Source organism: Alligator mississippiensis, chromosome 11 (genome assembly GCF_030867095.1).
Source record: "Alligator mississippiensis isolate rAllMis1 chromosome 11, rAllMis1, whole genome shotgun sequence".
Classification (NCBI taxonomy): Eukaryota; Metazoa; Chordata; order Crocodylia; family Alligatoridae; genus Alligator; species Alligator mississippiensis.
Window position 1 is genome coordinate 70,870,082 of NC_081834.1, and position 20,853 is coordinate 70,890,934.

The 20,853-nt window shown below is 45.8% G+C and overlaps 1 long non-coding RNA gene across 1 annotated transcript; it reads right to left on the reverse strand.

Moving 5' to 3' along the window:
* Window positions 1–3,223: 3,223 nt before the first annotated feature.
* LOC132244229 (uncharacterized) lies at window positions 3,224–20,645 on the reverse strand. Its single transcript, XR_009455810.1, has 2 exons — window positions 20,550–20,645; window positions 3,224–10,460 (listed from the first exon to the last, which is right to left on the reverse strand). It is a non-coding gene; the product is annotated as an uncharacterized LOC132244229 (long non-coding RNA).
* Between the last annotated feature and the right edge of the window lie 208 nt (window positions 20,646–20,853).

Here is a 20,853-nt window from a genome sequence, read left to right on the forward strand (position 1 = left end):
AGAATGCCCAGGCTAGGTACAGACAGCCAAAAAGCCCTGAGGCTGAATGGATTCAGTCTTTGCAGATTAGTCTAAACTGCACAGATTAAACTGAGAACGAAGTGAACAGACATTTACCTTGGATTCAGAAAATGCAGCCATATGCCTGCAATGGCTCAGACCAGAAGCTGGGGGAGGGCAGGGGGTACTAAAGCAGAGCTCTCTGGCTGTGTGCTTACTTGCTCTTCCTGCTGCCGCACAAGTCTCTGGGATTTGCAGTCCACAATTATAGCAGCAAGACGCTGTAGCATGGCTCATCACTTCCTCTTCCTGCTTCCAAGCACCTCTGGGATTTATAGTCCACAGTAAGTTTGACTGGGGAAAAGGGTTTGCTGGGGTGGGGTGGGGGGGCAGTCATCCCTGTGGACTGGGCTGCATCCCCAGCCAGGCTTACCCCCTCCTCCCCAACTTGTCAGCCAGCCCAGCCCAGCCCAGCCCAGCCCAGAGATGGAAAGCATGCTTGGACAGTGGGGGATTCTCTTTTTAACTTGAACCAGGAAAGGGTCTGGGGCAGCAGTTTCATGAACTGGTTTGACCCAAATCAGTTAAGTCTGTTACTACATTGAATCAGGTTGATCTTCAACCAGTTTCAGCCATTTTGAAGCTGGTTTATGTGCACTGAGCTTCTGCTGTGTTGCAGGTTTAAACAAGTTGCTGATCACTTAAACCATTTTATGTGTAACTTCTCGTACTACTGATGGCACTGGGGTTAGGGACAGATCACCCTCCAAAGAGCTTTTGTTTCAGTGGGAGTTCCAGCCACAACGAATGCAGGGGCCTCGCATTATTTATACCAAGGTGTTTCAACGTACCTCTGTCCTCCAAACTCATGGATAAAAGGAATAGAAAAGGAAGGTCTTCAATTTAATCTAAGGTCAGCATTTAATATTCTCCATAATGCTACAATATGAATGCTGTGATCCTATTTAAGTATAATTCCTATTAAACTGTTGTTTATTTACAAAGATTATTTTTTAACTAAAACAACTTCTGAACAAGCTCCTTTCATCCCAAAGAATGGGGCTAAACAAGCAATGACAAACCTCTTAAGTCTGAAGTAATCATCAAAGCACATCCTCTGCACTAGCAGCTAACAAGGGATTCAATGGCTCCGAAAGAGCTTTTATCCCTGAGTCTTGAAAAACCCGTGTTATATTATTTACATGATGAGAGGAGAGATTTCAGGTTTTATTGGGAAATAAAGACCTCAAACATAAAACACATCTTTGTAAAAAAATACCCACAATCCTGTCCACAACTTTTAGAAATATTGTTATTACTAAAATGTCAACCCAGTCCAGGGATTAGACTACAGGATGGGGGCATTAAAGATCTGCACCACCACTGACTTGCTGGGTGACACTGGGCAAGCCATCTCACCTCTCTTCATGCTTTACCCTTCTGTACAACTGTTACAATGATACCGATTTTCTGATGAAAAACATTAGGTACTATTTTTTTTTTAATTAATACTCATTTGAAATTTCACACATGCAGTCAGAGGATGCCCCAAGTACTAAAGTGTTTGCAGTGACTAGGACAATTATTTATCTCTTGAGTCTCCATCTGGTATGGTTTCAATGCTGCATCCTGTTTTCAGCTCCTCCTGGCTCATGCTGAAACATTTGACTGACATCTCTAGCACAGCAGTCCTGTCATCATGGAATCCCTCCCCCACTATCTCCCATTTTGACTGGGGAATAAAGTTAAGATTTTTCAAAATGGCTGAAAAAAATTCTGTCATGTTTTTCAGTAATTACAGTGTACCCAAGTCTCCTGCACATGCAGCTTGTGTGCTCTTTAGTATGTAATGGTTGTACCTAAATGAAACAACTGATTTCTTCCAAGATGATAATCTCATTCCTAAATTCAAACCTCTGGCTAACAATTCAGCTCTTGAATAATCTTGGCTATTTGGGGTCTGTTTTCATGCATGATTATTGCCAATGTTCAAGCTCACAGGGGTGGGAAGGAACCCAACAACTTTAACTCTGAGTGCCACACAACTTAAATCCTCGAACGCTGGTTGATTGCACAGGGTGATGGGGGAAAGAGAAAATTCTCGTAGCAGTGCTCTTTCATGACCACAATAGTTATTGGACGAAGGCACAGCACAGTGAGGAAAGAAACTCAATTCAATTCATTTAGCAAAAACAAAGAGATGCAGCATGGGGATTATGAGTTTTCCTTCCACAGTGATGAGGTGAGGCGGGGCATGGCCAGGCCCTGGCAGGATGCTCTGATTATGAAGGGGTTCCCCCGCCCCCTTGAAAACAGATCATTTATCAGCTCTGTTATCAGCATTTATCACCCCACTCCAATCAAAAAAACAACAGCCTCTGTCATTAGTTCAGGCTCTTCTAATGGAGGAACATTACCAGCTGACCTGTTGATTAGCTCCAAAAATCTTTAAGCAGCACTGTCCTGTCTGCCTCATCTTCCACAGCATGGACTGTAGCCAGCATATGGTCTGCTAGCTAAGATTGAGAGACATCTGTGTAAGGCAGAGGGGAATGGGAAATCCCTGCTTAGCAGGGAGTGGGAGGAGAGGGTGGGGGCAGGGGGAAGCCAGGCAGATGCCTGCAGTCTCTGCTGAGCTCCAGCCAGGGAGCAGAGGGGAAGGGCCAGCACTGCTGTGGGGCAGAGAGCCCCACCCAGCCCAGAGAGTATACCGGGATGCTGGGGGAGTCTGGTTTAACTTAAACCAGGACAGGATCTTGGACAGACATTGCATAAACCGATTTGAGCCAAATCAGTTAAGTCTGATACGACATTCAACCAGGTTTCTCTCAAACTGGTTTCAGCCATTTTCAAACTGGCTTATGTGCACTGAACATCTGTTCTGTTACAGGTTTAAACCAGTTTCTGATCACTTAAACTGTGTTATGTGTAATATCTGTCCCTATCCCTGTAGAGCCCAGTAGGTGCCTAGTTTTCTTTTTAGGCATCCAAAGAGCTTTGCTCATCTGGCCACTAAATGCTTAGATTCACTTGAAAATTCTTGCCTCCATCATTAATTAGACATTTGCTATGCTTTACATGTCTTGGTGCCTGATCTGTGTCAGATCTGGGTTATGGAAACTTTCAGGAGCAACAGTTTATTCCCAGTATGCACCACAGCACATGCCCATTGGAATGAACAGAAGAGAAATAATACACCCCATTTATATCCATATCTTCACAGTCACCATCCCAGTCAAAACTTTATTTTAAATTCACCCTCAATTAAAATTTCAGCCAACCAAAACCATAAAACAATAGTTCTACAATGAATTGAAATTAACCTGGTGCTTTTATGACTTGCTGTCTGCTAGTTTGTCAGCATCATCATTAGGCTACAATTTATGAGCAATACACTGGAAGACAATTAATCGACTAAATGTTAAGAGACCAAGACCATTAAATTTGTCCACATGCTGAACAGAAATACAATATCGAAGTCCCAACTTCGATGTAAATAAAACCTCAGATTACATTAAAACCTTATTCTCCCCATAGAATCATGTGCATAGTTTCCACTGAGCTTAAGTAAACACACATATGGCTTTTTATGCTATTATGACTTATCAGTCTGATAAATGGTTATTAGGGCTGTGCAAAACTTCGGGTGCTGATTTGATTCAGAGGAGATTCAACCCAATTCGGCAGCCAAATCTCCAAATCTGAATTGAAACGGGAGACCAATAAAAATGTTTGAATCAATTTGAAGTTCTACAAATTGATTTGGAAAAGATTCAGAGATTTGGGCAGTCCCTGCTTACTGCTGCAGGGAGCTGGACCTTGACTTTGTGCTGGTAAGTAGGGGGCACGGAAGGGGAGGCTAGAGGAGGGGGGCCGGGACCAGTGGGGGGATCCCAGCCAAACCTCATCCCCTGCCTGCTCCCTCAGGTCCCCTGAATGCCCCCAGTCTCCACCCACTGTCCCAGCCCCGCCCCACGGCTGCCCCATGCAGCCCCAGCTCCCAGCTCTTTAAAAGAAAAAAAAAAAAAAGCCCCCACTCACTGGCCGCTGCAGCAGCCTCGGGGCTTCTGGGGGCTTGTGGCAGAGCACCCCTGCCACGCAATGTGGGGTAGAGGTGGGCAGCAGGGATCACCCCCTCCCCTCACCTGGCAGAAGCCAGTGAGGCTGGGGCTTTTTTGTTTGTTTGTTTGTTTTTTTAAGAACCAGGAGCTGGGGCAGGTGGGGCAGCCATTGACAGGGCTGGAAGAGCGGGTGGGGGATGGGGCCTGTCCAATTCGGAGATTTGGCCAATTTGGCAGTGGCTGAGTCTCCGAATCTGATCTGGCTGAATCAATTCAGGACAGTGATTTGAATCACTGAATCTAACCACTATCCCCCAAATCAGCCAAATCCGAATCCGAAGTGAATACTAGCCACTTTGCACAGGCCTAACAGTTTTGCATTTCTCTATCTGAACTCATGGAGATATTTCTAAGGATTATAATGAAGCTCAGAAAAATATTTCTGATAACTTTTTAAGCCCCTGAATACCTGTTTGCAGAAACTATTTGTGAAATCAAGTCAAATTTGTTTTCACCAAAAAAGGAAGCAAACTCAGAGAAAATAAAACATCAAATGAAACTGGTCCAAATGTTTCATTTGAGTCAAAGCCGTGCTCCTTCTCTGCCAATCTTCCACTTAAGCCAGGAAATAGAAAAAGAAGGGGGAAAAGAAAGAAACCAGTGCCCCTTCAGTCTTTTATGCCCTATCAGTCTTAAGCACCTGTTCTTAAAGATTACAGAAGACTAACACTATGCTTTTATCCATCATTCCTGATTAATGAAAAAAAAAAAAAATCTGCAATGAATCCACAGAACTTGCTGCCACAGAAAAGCACTGAGGCACGAATCTTAAGAAAGGGTCTGTTTACATACAGTTACCATAATTAATGATGACCTATTTGGAAAAGGAGATTAAACCTTGTACTTCTGGTCTTAAAGTAGTCCCACTATCAGAAACCAGTGTAGCCTGAGTACATCCAGGGGTGTGCCCTGTCTGCAAGTGGAAGGGATGGGATGGTCAAGCAAGAGTGCTGTGAGGGCTCTGTCACCGGTGAGAAGTTCCCTCCTGTCTCTATGGAGCCAGGCTGCGACAAAGCAGTTAACTATATACACATTTATTACTGTTTACCAAAATCCTTAAAGAAAAAAAAAAGCTATTAATATACAACTAATATCAATATTTACACATTTATAAAAACACAACTAAATATGTACAATAACCACAGGCAAATATAGCTAGGCAAATAAACACAGGTATCCACAGATAAGTTCAAGCAAGAACAATAACACAATCAAACCTCAACTTGCTGACATAACACAGGCCACATTAAAATAATGATAACATATCTATCTATCTATCAATAAAAAATATAACTATTTACAAAATGGGAGGTGCAATGTTCCCACCCCCGCCTTGTGGGCACAGATTATTTACTGTTCCCCTAGGGCGGCAACTCTGGCACCTGATTTGGGGGAGGAGGGTCCCACTACCTCCTCAGCCCAAGATGGGTCTACCTGGCCCTTGATCCTGCAACATTCCCCTTTCAGGGCCTCCCCTCCTGGGGAGGAGGACCCATTCCCCGACTACTCATGGATCCGGGTAGCAGGCTGGGAGCAGTTCCCAGAGCCATGGGTGCCTTGATGGGGCTGCCTGAGGCCCTGCCTTCTGTCCTCCACTGCAGCTCAGGCCTCCACATGCGAGTCCCAATGCCCAGGCCTTGCCTCCTGTCTTGTGCTGGGGCTTGGGCTGCCTCATGCGGGTCCTGAAATCTGGACCGCCGGACCTCCACTGCACCCCACTGGTGCCTCCTGGGTGCCTGGCCTCATCCTGGGGAAGGGGGTGCAAACCCAAGTGGCATGACACCACTCCCATGGCTTAGGGTGCCATGAGCCACTGTGTGTACCAAGTCCTTGGCCACATGCTTAGAGTAGCAGACCTGAGCCACCACATGCAAATCCCAGGGTCTGGTGACCTCCATGAACCTCCAGGTGCACTGGGGTTCTCACCCATATGCCGAGGGTAGCAGACCCGAGCCGCCATGTGCAGCTCCCGGGATCTGGTGTCCCCATGCACTGCTACGTGCACTAAGAATCCCAGGACCCAAGCTGCCTCCTGCAGCAACCAGGGTTGGCCCCATGCACCGGGCTGTGCATCATGTGGGGGGCCCCAGCAGGCTCTCCCTGCTCCCAGGGTCGAGGCTCTGGTGGTGACCCCTCCAGTGATGTCTTCAGGAGCCCAGGGCTATCACCCGCCGGGGCAGCTCTCCCCAGCTTTTCTTGGCTCCGCTGTTCTTGAGCCCCTTGCTGCATCTGCCCTGCATGCTGAACATGCTCTCCTTTTGTACACTTCAGGGGCTCTGCCCCTCAAGTCCAGCAGACCTGCCACACTCCAGTCTGTAATTCGGTCCGAGAGCTCCACTCCCACTCCCTTCAGGAAAAGGGCGGTGCCGGCTTTCCTCAGCTTGTTCCTGATTGGTGGACTGGCTCCACCAATCGGAAGTAAGGATTCTTGAGCCCCAGGACACATTGGAGCTCAGTCAGGTAAGTCCGTCACACCAGTATGAGAACTAAGGGGAGACATATTATTCTTTATTTGTTTACAGCATCATGTTTATATCTACCAATGAAACCCCGGTAGAGAGACGGGATGCTGGACTCAATTGTGAGTCCAATCCAATCAGGAATCTCCTAGGTCCCTATGATCATTTCAGACAGGTAGTGAAACTCAGAATCCAATTGCAATCATGCTTTTAACAGGAAATGCTTTCTTGTTATAGTGATATATTAGTCTGCTAACCATGGAGAACAAAGCTGCAAAACGTTTCTCGTTTGATATTCACATAGCAGCTTCAGTGAGGTGTTCTGCATCTGTGCAGCTCTTCCTCAGGTTGGGTACCAGAAACAGAATGAGGCAAGCAAGCACAAGAGGCTGGCCTTCCTTCAGCTCCCCTTGAAACATTTATGGCCATGGTTTCAAAACAGCTCAGCAACTATTGGCAGGTCTTTGGAGAAACTAACTGCTTATTTAGGTAAGTGGAACCTGTGATCCTTTGAAGAGCTGGCCCTACATGCCAATTTACTGGCTCAGCACCCAGTACAGAAGTACAGATACCAAAAACACTCTCTAAACCCATTTACAAGTTGGGCTCCATTCAGAACTCGGTTGGCTGGCAATAAGTAAAGGCAGAACCAGATATATTCCACATTTAAAGCAGAAAATGGGCCAAGAAGAATTCCACTCTGGATGAGGTTACTGTTCAAGGTCAGGTTCATGGCTACTTCAGACATTAAAGACTAGGTCCGTGGAAAAGTCATGCAAATAGGTTTCACTATATTCAATAAACCAAGAAGATCACAACACTGCATAAGCCGGTTTAAGGGGCATCCATAAAGAAAGCTCTGTATACAGACACACACATCCATCCATCTAACTCCAGCAGCGCTCAGTTTCTACCTGTGGATAGTTAGGCAGAAGGCAGGGCAGGGCAGCACCTTGTAGGCTCACCAGTTAAAAATACAAAGCTAACTACCTCTTTTTCCTATAGGTAGGTAGTTAAGAAATAAAGTATCTGTGGATGGTGCTCAGGGAAATGTATCCTAATTCCTGGGGTTTGTAGGATCACTAAAACCTGTACTGCACTAGAAAGGACAACCCTCATGAAGTTTTCAACTGCTCCTACCCTGCCCTGGCTAAAAATGGTTGGAGTTTTTCAGATTTGCTCCAGCTCTAGTACAAATTAATACAAACACATACAAAATATTGTAAAAATAAAAATCCGAAGTAGCGATTGCTCCAGGCTCTCTTTTGTCCTTTTAGTTCTTGGGCTACCGGATTAAAGAAATCATATACACTTTACTGTTAAGAAGGGCATCTTCTGCAGTATACAAGCAATTGGAAATATAAACATAGCCCTCCAATCCACCCAGTCGTCTTTTTAATGATTCTGAACCACAACCACCCTGAGATGACATCTCATTCTCTCTGTGTTTGAGCAATAGGAAGCTCAACAGAATCCTGATTTCTTTGACCTTTTATTAAATTGAATCCTGGATAGACATGAGCGCTAAAGGAAAAGGATTATACAGGTTTATTCAGCACTGTAAGAGAAAGAAAATCCCTGCCTCTGCCAGTTGCATTAAACTACTGATCTCACAATTGCATAGAATTATCACTGGCATTAAATCTATGCTAATTCAATCCTGTCCTAGGAACAGTGATTCAACCCAGAACCCTTTCCCAATGTCATTCAACAGGTCTAATCAGTTAGAGAGATGTTCCTATTCTCCACTCACGCTATATTATGATAGGTATTATTTAAAATGTATTATTAATATTCATTCAACATAATGAGAATAACAAGGGGGTATTTGTGACATAGCTGAGGAGGCTGTTTAGATGCATCTGGTTACAGTTTTCTTTTTCTTACAGAAACATTAATTTCTCATGTACATAAGTTCACATTTAGCACTACTAATGGAAACAGTGCAAAAGCTAATTGGATGTTTTAATGCGAATGCTGACTGTAAACGCACAATTTCACCCATCAGTTGAAATGCAAAGCTGCCTCCCTACCCCATGTCACCTTTACTCCCTAAGATTTCTGGAAAGTAAGAGTTCACTTTCACTGATTAAAAACAAAATATAATTCTTACAGAGTATACAATTAGAGCTTGGAACATAGAGCCACAATACATCACTGGGGCCAAGAGATGTTCAGCATTACCAAAGAACTGGACATTTAGATGGATGGTGTGAACATCTGCAGTTACAATATTAAGAAATAAATATGTTTTAAATCCAATACTGTCTAGATCTTAAATTGTATATTTGATTTGTAGGTCCTCAAGGCTTTAACCCAAGGTCAGGATAATAACAGAACAGGAAATCAAGGAACAGAAAGGTGAAATGACTTGTCTGAGGAAAGTCAAGGAAGGCAGCAGGACCTAGACTAGAACTGATATCTCCAATGAGGGAAGGGAAGGGGAGAATTAAACAACGGTATCTCCATTTTTTGGGGAAGGCTATAAATCTTCATGCTACAGGGCACACACTAAACTAAAACTGAAGCAGGTTAGGAAGAATCTCTCCCAGTGACCAGACATTTCCATAACACGTAACATCATATTTTACATTTTCCTCTTACGAGTCTAAGAAACAGGCAGACTACTAGACTAGATAGATCACCGGCCTGATCTAATATGGCAATTTCTATATCCCTAAGTTTGTGGTTGGGGGGAATAAAAAGTTCTGGTACAACTCACTCCAAGGAAAAATCTAGACAGCTCTAAAAAATAAATAAATAAAATTAAAAAAAATAAAAAATGAAATTAAAACATAAAAATTACAAGAAACTAATTTCCCTCCCTCCCCCACGTTGTGATATGATGTTATGTGCAGCATTAAAAGCACAATGTGAGTTATTAGTTAAAGGCTTACTTGAAAGATGCCATATGCTTAGATGCAGGCAACAAAATATAGGAATCTTGATGGACGAAGTAGGTTTATATCCATTCTAATTATATTCATAATACCCTCATTTGAAATACCATAGGTATTATTTAGATTAATGTTAAGCATCCCGTCTAAAATAAATTGAAATAAAAATATAATGCAGAGCTGAAAAATATACTCTGTGCAAGTACTGTATCTCTTTGACAAGTACTTTGGAAAAAGCCTAAGTAATAAAAATTACTGCTAGAAAAATCAAAGTGTTCCATTCCTAGATTTTATGGGAGCAATAAAAAATGTCAAAACAGCTCTAGTTCAGCTAGACTGATGAAGTGATATACTGCAAGAAAGGCATTTAAGATTGTATTGAAGAAGATTTAAAGTTGACATATAGCAAGTGCAATAATTCTTCTGCATATTAAATAGAGCTTGAATGGAATTTTATAGAAGTGTAGACAAGCTAGTGTAGACATTCACCACAAAATTGTAAGCAAAAACAAACCAACTAAAATCTCTTCTTTGCCTCGCCAAAGAATTTGGATGAAATCAACAAAAGTTTTCATCCACCAAATAGGATGCATCATTGTAATTTGTTTGTTTTTTTATTTTATTTTATTTTATTAACAAGAATTTAGAATGACCAAACTTTTTTTTTTAAAATGTGTTTTAGTTCTTCACTTTCTTTCATTGTAAAATAAGGGAAGATTTTGTGTTAAAAAATAATGGTATTCTAATGGAAAGCCGTAACAGCAGCACAGAATGTAGTCAGGATCACAGGATCTGGATTTGTGATCTGCATTTATTGTTGTATGACTTTGGCCAAGTCACTTTTCCTTTCAAGGACGTTTCCCCTCCTGAGCTTGTTTGCCCTTACGTATACTCCATTGAGAAGGAACTTTCTATTACTATACAGTTGGACGGTATTCAGCACAAAGGGCCCTTCCTTCTCCTCCTCCATCTTCAAGGTGCCACTGTAATATAAATAATAATAAGGACTGGGTAATAGGTCACCCCTGTGGTCTGTTGTGCTGGTCAGAATGATACTAAGTGGCCTGAAAAATCCTCCAAAAGTAGTAGCTGAGGTTTCCATCACTGAGGTTTCCATATCATCTTCCTTGGGTACTCTGTGGAAAGGATGCTACAGGGAGAGGGGAGCACTTATCTAACAGAAAAATTCCCTTGGGGTAACTCTGACTGATAGTAGTTAGAGAAGACTGGTGACTAATCAACCCCAGGCCAGCAAAAGTGTCTGTGTGGTCATTTTGCCTCCCTCCCATTTAGTTACCCAAAGCACGATCATATGCTGGGTTGCTGCTCGTATACAAACAGCCAATAGAAAAAAAAATCCAATAGGCAGCGCTTAAGAATGTAGAGAATAGCTACTGGATGTATTGGACCAAAAAAAGATGTTGTGCCCTGCAAATGACTTCCTCTGCCAGCTCTTAACAGACACAGATGAGAAAGGAGCCACAGGACAGTTAGAAAAGTGTGCTATTCGTAACATAGTCTGAATTTTGATGCCAAAGATGAGACTTTACATTCAACTTCTACTGCTAGACAGGATGAAATGGAGCAATGGAAAATATGTTGTGTTTGTGCACGACAAATGAACAGTGACTCAAAACAACTGACATCAATGCCACATTCTCTTCATGGCTTGTGCAGATTTCCAACAGTATATCGGGCTTCTGCATTTCTTCTACTGCATTGAATAAAAGGGTCTACCACAGCTTCCCCTTTAGGAATGAACAAATACTTCCCACAAAACTCAGTTGATCTACTCAATACTGATTAAATAGAAATCAGTAGACTGAGGTACAGAGAGCCATTCCGATATTTCTGATTGGAGCTATCAAAGTTATTTCTATTAAAGAGGTTCAGCTTCCAGAGATATCTCACTTCAGGCATATCTGATTTAGGATTTTCCAGGGTAAAACTGACAGTAGGAGGGATGCCAGCAGCGGGAAGGAGAGGAGCCAGGCACACGTGTGTCCCGCACGCACATGTGCCCCCTTAACCAACTGACTGACCAGAGGCGGTGGCAGAGGCAGCAACAGCTGATCCCCCCAAGGTAAGTGGGGCGGAGGCACCCAGCACAGCTGAGCCGGAACCGGAGGGGAAGTCCCCCGGGTCCCATATAGCTGAGCCGGTAGGGAGCCGCACTCCCGAGCCATGCAGTGCGAACAGAGCACGCAAACAGGGAGGGCTAGGGAGGAGACTGTCCCCCCAGGCCAGGGAGCATCCCCGGGGCTAACCCTTGGGGAGCAGGCTCCGGCGGCAGCAGATCCCCCCAGCGGGGGAGCGTAGGGGGTGGAACTGCCGGCAGGCACTTCCGGGTAGACCGGGGCACCTGATTGGCCGTTGGAGCAGGGGTCGGTAATTCAAACTGCGGGCTTTAAAGCCGCGGGGTGACGTAGTTCCCAGCACTCGGGAACTATCAGTGGGAAGGAGAGGAGCTAGGCACACGTGTGTCCCGCATGCACGTGTGTCCCCTTAACCAACTGACTGACCGGAGGAAGCGGCGGCAGCGGCGGCAGCAGCAGCAGAGGAATCAGCAGCGGGGGCAGCAACAGCTGATCCCCCGAAGGTAAGTGGGGTGGAGGCACCCGGCGCAGCTGAGCCGGATCCGGAGGGGAAGTCCCCCGGGTCCCATATAGCTGAGCTGGTAGGGAGCCGCACTCCCAAGCCGCGCAGCGCGAACAGAGCGCGCAAACAGGCGCACTCTGTGAGAGCGCGCCAGTGGGCGGGCCTGGAGGGCCAGAAGTGAGAGTCCTGTAGGGGTAGGGAGTAGACACCACACAGGTCTACAAACAGCAGCTCAGAATGGTGTCTACGAGGAGTGATGCTAGGGTGTCTGCCCAGGGGGACAAGGCTAACCGGGGCTGGTCTGAGGCCTCCACCCAGACCGAGCCCATGGAGGAGCTGATGTCCACCTACCTCCTGGCCTGTGGGGGATCCCCAGCAGGGCCGGGGGGGGGCAGAGATTGGGGGCCCCCACACCTGTCCAGCAGGTGCCCGTCTAAGGGCTCTGAAGGCGCAGGTGAGGGAGCTCCGGGAGGAGGTTAGCAGGCTGAGGGGGATCAGGGAGGAAGAGGATGAAATTGACAGTTATTTCCTTTCCCTGCAGGACTAGGCACCGAAGGAAGAAGCAGCCCGGGGAATGCCCTCCGCAGCAGAGTGGCAGATGGTCACAGCCAGGACCGAAGCAGCTCGCAGAGAATCGATACCAGCTTCTCCAGTTCAACTGGAGAACAGGTACGAGGCCCTGGCGACCCTGCAGGAGATGGAAGGGGAGGAGGAAACCCTTGGGCAGGAAGGAACACCACAGTCTTCACACTCCAAATAGATCAAGAGATCCAAGAGGACCCAGAGGAAGAGGCGACGAGTGCTCTTCATAGGCGACTCCATCCTGAGAGGTATGGAAGGGCCCATCTGTCGCCAGGACCCCTCAGCACGAGAGGTATGCTGCCTCCCTGGAGCAAAGATTCGGGATGTGAGGGAGGTAATCCAGGCCAGGATCAAGCCCACCGATTACTACCCCATGGACCTAGTCCATGTGGGTACTAATGATGTGGCCAGGAGAACCCCCGATCACCTGATGGCGGACTACAGTGCTCTGGGCGGTGTGCTGAAGGAGTTCGGTGCACAGGTGGTATTCTCTTCCATCCTACCAGTGAACGGACGTGGAAGACAGCATGAGAACTGCATCCGAGAGACCAACTGGCGGCTTCGGCAGTGGTGTCTCGAGGCAGGCTTCAACTTCCTGGACAACAACCCGCACATCACGATGAGGGACATGCTCAACTGGGATGGGCTTCACCTGTCCCCCAAAGGTAAGCGTGTGTTTTCTTCTAGGTTGGCAGATCTTCCCCTCCCCCCGATGAGCCTAGTTTAAAGCCTGCCAGAGGAGATGAGGGCGGGGGAAGCTGTGGACCACCAAACCATGTGGCACCCACAAGGACAGCCCAGCCTGAAGAAAGAGAGCATTGGGAACCTGAAAGCCATGGGGAGGCCAGCACTATGGCACAGGTAAGAAACGAGAAGGTAAGAATCAAAGGGCCCCTTGGGACTCGGAGCAGGGGAGCAGCAAAGGCACCAGTCGCAGGGCTCAAGTGCCTATATACTAATGCTAGGAGCATGGGAAACAAGCAGGATGAACTAGCGCTCCTGCTTGCACTAAACACCTATGACTTAGCAGGGCTAATGGAAACCTGGTGGGATTCATCCCATGACTGGACGGTACATATTGAGGGCTATAGATTGTACAGAAAGGACAGGGTGGGGAAGAAAGGGGGAGGGGTTGCGCTCTATGTCTGTGAGCAATATACAGCAACCCTCATCAAGACGGAATCCAAGGATGAGGAAGTAGAAGGATTGTGGGTTAGGCTACATGGGGGGCAAGGAGAAAGGGATTTGGTGGTAGGGGTCTGCTACAGACCTCCACATCAAGGGGAAGAAAGAGATTCGGGGCTCCTGAGGCAGCTCTTGGAGACCATAAAAGCTGAAGAGGTGGTAGTCATGGGGGACCTAAACTACCCGGACATCTGCTGGGAGTCACAGACAGCAAAGTCCCACCGTTCACGCAGGTTTCTAACCTGTGTACAGGACCTCCACCTGACACAGGAGGTACACAGTCCCACTAGGGGGAATGCCATACTGAATCTGGTATTGGCAACAGGAGATGACATGGTAGCAGACTTCCAGATCGGTAGCCATCTGGGGGACAGTGATCACCTAATAATAGAATTCACCATAAGACGTCGAGTGGGTAAGGTAACTAGTAGGGTGAAAGTGCTAGACTTTAGGAAAGATGATTTCAATGAACTCAGGCAATTAGTCAAGGATGCACTGCAGAGTAGTAGGATTTGAAGAGATGGAAGCCCAAGAAGGGTGGCTGTGCCTTAAGGAAACGATCCTTCGGTCACAAAGGAAGACGATTTCCGAGCGAGGCAAAAGAGGGAAAGGGGCCAGGAGGCTTCCCTGGCTGACCAGAGAAATCCAGGGCAGCCTAAGGGCCAAAAGGGGAGCACATAAAAAGTGGAAACAGGGAGAGATAACCAAAGATGAATATACCTCCTCTGCTCATGCTTGTAGGGAGGCAGTTAGGCAGGCCAAAGCTACCATGGAGCTGAGGATGGCAACCCAAGTAAAAGACAACAAGAAATTGTTTTTTAGATATATAGGGAGTAAAAGGAAGGCCCAGGGATGAATAGGAACCCTGCTAAATGGGCAGAAACAATTGGTGACAGACAGGGGGGACAAGGCTGAACTCCTCAATGAGTTCTTTGCCTCAGTGTTCCTAAGTGAGGGGCACGACAAGTCTCTCACTGGGGTTGTAGAGAGGCAGCAGCAAGGTGCCAGACTTCCATGGGTAGACCCTGAGATGGTGCAGTCTCATTTGGAAGAACTGGATGCCTTTAAGTCGGCAGGCCCGGATGAGCTCCATCCGAGGGTGCTGAAGGCACTGGTCAACATCACTGCAGAGCCACTGGCAGGAATATTTGAAAGCTTGTGGAGCATGGGCCAAGTCCCAGAGGACTGGAAAAGGGCCAACGTGCTCCCCATTTTCAAAAAAGGGGACGAAGGAGGACCCGGGCAACTATAGGCTAGTCAGTCTCACCTCCATCCTTGGCAAAGACTTTGAAAAAATTATCAAGGCTCACATTTGTGAGAGCCCGGCAGGAAAAATTATGCTGAGGGGAAATCAGCATGGGTTCGTGGCAGGCAGATCGTGCCTGACCAATCTAGTTTCTTTTTATGACTAGGTTACGAAACGCCTGGACACAGGAGGAGGGGTGGATGTTGTATACTTAGACTTCAGGAAGGCCTTCAATACGGTATCCCACCCCATACTGGTGAACAAATTAAGAGGCTGTGACTTGGATGACTACGTAGTCCGGTGGGTGGTGTATCGGCTGAAGGGTCGCACCCAGAGAGTCATGGTGGATGGGTCGGTTTCGACCTGGAAGGGTGTAGGCAGTGGGGTCCCACAGGGTTCGGTCCTTGGACCGATACTCTTTAATGTTTTCATCAGCGACTTGGACGAGGGAGTGAAATGTACTCTGTCCAAGTTTGCAGATGACACAAAGCTATGGGGAGATGTGGACACACCGGAGGGCAGGGAACACCTGCAAGCAGATCTGGACAGGTTGGACAAGTGGGCAGAAAACAACAGGATGCAGTTCAACAAGGAGAAATGCAAAGTGCTGCACCTAGGGAGGAAAAATGTCCAGCACACCTACAGCCTAGGGAATGACCTGTTGGGTGGCAAAGAAGTGGAAAGGGATCTTGGAGTCCTAGTGGACTCCAAGATGAACATGAGTCGGCAGTGTGACGAAGCCATCAGAAAAGCCAATGGCACTTTATCGTGCATCAGCAGATGCATGACGAATAGGTCCAAGGAGGTGATACTTCCCCTCTATCGGGCACTGGTCAGACCGCAGTTGGAGTACTGCGTGCAATTCTGGGAGCCACAATTCAAGAGGGATGCGGATAACCTGGAGATGGTCCAGAGAAGGGCCACTTGAATGGTTAAGGGCCTACAGACCAAGCCCTACGAGGAGAGGCTAGAGAAAGTGGATCTTTTCAGCCTCCACAAGAGAAGGTTGAGGTGCGACCTTGTGGCTGCCTATAAGTTCATCACGGGGGCACAGAAGGGAATTGGTGAGGATTTATTCACCAAGGCTCCCCCGGGGGTTACAAGAAATAATGGCCACAAGCTAGCAGAGAGCAGATTTGGACTGGACATTAGGAAGAACTTCTTCACAGTTTGAGTGGCCAGGGTCTGGAACGGGCTCCCAAGGGAGGTGGTGCTCTCCCCTACCCTGGGGGTCTTCAAGAGGAGGTTAGACGAATATCTAGCTGGGGTCATCTAGACCCAGCACTCTTTCCTGCCTATGCAGGGGCTCCGACTCGATGATCTATTGATGTCCCTTCCGACCCTAACATCTATGAATCTATGAGTATACCCATGAACCATTTAGGCTCCAATTGTTAGTAGTTTTAGTTAATCTGGTGGTGCTGTACTTTACCCATAGACCTTTTTTTACTCAGAGGGGGGTGAGGGTTTGACTATATACCAGTACAAATCACAGCTTTCCAAGGACAGGTTCATCCAGCAAAGAGTGCCCAGATGAACTATAGAGGTGCAGAGAGAAAGGCAGCTCTCAGGTCTAACTTATGGCACTTTACAGCAAGTGCCATGAGTTAGACTGATCCTCCTGGTGCAAGACATTAACCCACCCTCCTGTTGGGTCAGGAGGGTGTGCAAATTGAGTTTCAAGATACAGGAAGAGAGGCTGCATCTCTGCAGCCTCTTCCCCTAGCTCTGCTTCCCACAACCCCCCCCCCCACCCCCACCAGATCCCTTTATGTCTCAAGATGGGAGGAGAAGGCAGGGGAGGGAGGTCTGTTCTGGGGTTTTGCAAGCCATGCTGGAATGGGGGGAGGGGCTCCAATCCACCCCCTACCCTCCAGTGCCAACTGGACAACCCCCAGAATGAGCTCCCTCTGCTCCCTTACCTGACTTCCATTCTGAAAACAGCTCCAAGGCTTGGGCTGGGCTGTGTCAACTGAGCCCTGCTCCCAGTGTGCACAGACAGAAGTTAATGTATGTGCTCCACTTTGGAGCACCTTCATCCGAACCCTCATGTAATGAGGGTTCACATTGTTACAGGATCAGACCTTTTTAAAGCTCGCTGCAGTCATGCACTTGTGTTTGGTTATGGCTGTTGAACCTTTTTTGGGGCCAGATCAGGAGAAAATGGTCACTTCTGTCTGTGCCATAGAAGTCCTTTGCCTCAATGATGAAACAAAGCATTTTCCTCCTTAGAATGATCTTCCCCTGTGTATCTAGCAGACCTCAAGTACTGTGCCACTGTTTGGTTACAACTCAGCATTATAAAATGGTTAAATTGTTACCAAGTTTCTTATTTGTATCCCTGCTAAATGAGATGAGTCAGCGTGGACAGACAGCAGCAAACAGCACTTCAGCTTTAGAGACAACAGCATTGCTATCCTTGCAAAATTGCCCACACCATCCATACCAAGGAATGCGATTGATTTGTTAACAACAGAAACAAAGAAACACTCCCAAAGATAAAGAAGGCTGGTATCCAAAGGACTGTGCATGCTATACCAATTATCCCAAAGAAACTGTAACCATGCTGTCAGCTTATTATGGGACACTTGTATACTCGGACAATGACAAAGCATTCACATTTATAAATGCTGACCAGCATAAGCCATTCTGCAAAAACAACTTGCTTTGTCAGTTCAAAATGAAAACACCCAGGTCTTGCGTACACTCCACTGTCAAGATAGAGAAATGGTCTAGCCTAGGAGAAGACAGAATTAGTATAGGGAGAAAGTTATATACACATCTTTCTGGCTCCGATATTAAAAAAAAACAATACGATACCACCTGTCCAGTTTGCAGTTTATATTCCAAATCAGAGAGAAAGAAGTTATGTATTTATGTACAGTAGCAATGGGCTCAACCTCGGTCCCTACTGCCCAAATAGTTTTTACAGAATAGCTTGATGTATTCTGAAGACCAAAGAAAAGTAGACTATTTCAGAGGATGGGGTTAATCTGTGTTAGATAGGAGAGTCCTAAGTGCCTTATTTTAAGGTTTGGAAGAGGTTGGGGGTTTTTTTGTAATTTAAAGCAATTTTGTAATTTCCCTTTCCTTTTGAAATTATTCCCTATGCAAGAGGCCAGAAAAGAACAAGGCACCATTTAAGCCCTCAAATTTATCCATAAACTGACCCTCGGCAGAGACAAGCAACTTCCTATGTGAAATATCCACAACTGCATACAAATACAAGCGTTGGTGTTAGCCAAGACCTTTATGCCGCTATTGTGAAAAGCCGTACAATTAGAAAGGAAAAGCCATACCATTAGGATTTACAGGGCTGAACTAAATACCAGAATAATGGGTCACAATTACTAACGGCCAAAACAAGCCAAGACCTACCACTAACCTGATATACGTGGATATAGCATGAAATGCATCTATACTCAAAGGGAAATCCCAAGGTCAGGTACAAATCTCATATCATCCACAAAACACTGCCTAGGTAATTCTGCCTTTGGATCTCACACAGAACAGGACTCTGAAAGCGTTTTTTCTCAACATATTCCAAAGCTATTCTAGGCCCAAACACTTCACCCAGAATCTCTCTGTCACTCCCTCTCAGCCTGGCACATATGATTAGTGTGGCCCCATCCTCCAAAAGGTGGAACTGGACCTGGTTGCCCCCTGCGCCTCATCTGCCTATACATTTTTGGAGGATCCCAGGACTCATGAATACTTAATTCCAATCAGGATTAGGGGCTAATTAGCAGATGGCTCCTTTGTGTAGGGGTGCATCTGGAGTACACACACAATGAGCAGTGGGGTCACCATGGCTTCAAATGCTGTTGGCTTTGTGTGGCCCAGCCTAATGAGCTATATGGCAAATCATGAGCATTTTGGCTTTAGACTACTATCAGGCATAGCTTGGGCTCTATATAAGTAGGTACAAAAGTGCTGCTTAAAGTGTGTTTATGGAGTATCTGTGCTAAAACTTGCAGCAGTTTAAAAAAAATAAATAAATAAAATGCACCAATTCTGAATGAACTAAGTCTATGCTTATATCAAGATCAGTTTTTCAAATTTGATGTTCACATGGTCAGGGAGAGCAGGGTCTGACAGTAAGGAGCGGGTAAGAGGATGCAGGAGGAAGAAGTTGGGGGGAGGGGGGCAGAGGACAAGGGAGCTACCTGACCCCACAGATTTATTTTTCCTGCTGTAACAGTGGGAGGGGGACAAATTCAAAGCAAACCTTCAATAATTAGAGTCTCTACCTGGAAAATTGTAACAAATTTGGACATTTTCCACATATAGACTAAGTATTGGGAGGTCATTCCATATTTGAGTAAATACGGTAAGTCCAAATACATGTGGACACAAGCCAGCCTTCAGGTGATAGCAAATGGGAATAAACCCTCTCTAGGGCAAATCTGCCAAATACATTTTCCATCATAAGCTTCCCTGCCTCTTTCTCTGAAACACAGCAGTGGCTAAAACATGCCCCAGGTGACATTATTCATAAATCTGCTGCTGTATTTTCAAGTCGTGTCTGTTCGTCATCCAGAAGTTTGCAGGGAGAAGGCATCAGAGGGAAGCCTCATTGAGCACTCAGGCTCCTGCCCCTCTCAGCGCACACGAAGATTAGAAGCACAATGTAAAACAACTGTGAATAGAGCTTCTTGTGTTCACCTTTAAAATGAATTACTAGTGCTTTTTCCTCCATCTGCGAAGCAGATCACAAGTTCTCTCAGAGGTGTTGGTCATAGTCATGTTGGTCTAAGGACACAGGCAACAAGGTTCTTTAGGTAACTCTGATCTCTTTTATTAGATCAACTCAAATACTTGGAAAACTTCTTCCTAGCAAACTTCTGGGTTTAAATATTCTTTGTCAGGATGAGGAAGCAGATGCAGATGACTTTGTTGCTTTGTGATATCTGCACTACTAAAACCTCTCTATAAACAAGTCCTATTTTTATATAACATGGATGTACATGCATGTGTGCAGCAAAGAGGCATGACTTTGGAAACCTTTGAGCTGGTGTACACACATGGAAATACTTGCGAGTATCCCTGAGATAGTGAGGCATACTATATTTGTTCTGGCAAAGCTGCACTTGTGTGCCTTGGCAGACTTGAATAATAATTTGGCTTTGGGATCAACTCATTTTTGTATAAAAGGGCCCCATTTGCATTAAAAGTAATTTCTTATCGCACTTTAACAAAGCCTATTCTATCCATTCATTTGAGGTTAAATTTTCAGTAAGCTGGATGACTGGAGGAGATGGCAAAACAAGAACTGGGGAATGTTGGAATTTAAAATAATCTTTTTTAATCATTTCATATAAACATTCATTTATGGAAGTAAATGACCTGATCTGCAAGCAGTTAGAGGATAAGATCCTCTTTTTACACGTGTTATATTTACTAGGATGAGAGGAGAGGAGATCACAGAGTTAGCAGCCAAGTGAAGGACCCTCAAACTCACCTGCTTGTATAGGACGTTTGATAGTAGTATATTATTCAACAGCTAGATGTCTCTGCCTGCTGCACATAGTTCTAGACAAAGTATGATGCCTTTTAAAAAAAGAGAAATAAAATACAAATTTGGGCTTTGAGGGAAGCCTGTTTTCATCACTGTTTGCAACATGTTAATAAATGCATCCTGTTTAAGAAAAGCCATGAGTTTTTAAGTTATGGCAGACAGGACAGGTCGAGGTGGCTGAAGTGCAGCATTCCCGGGCATAAACCTTAATAGGTTGCTGATCTCCAAAATACAAAAGAGCCTTTCC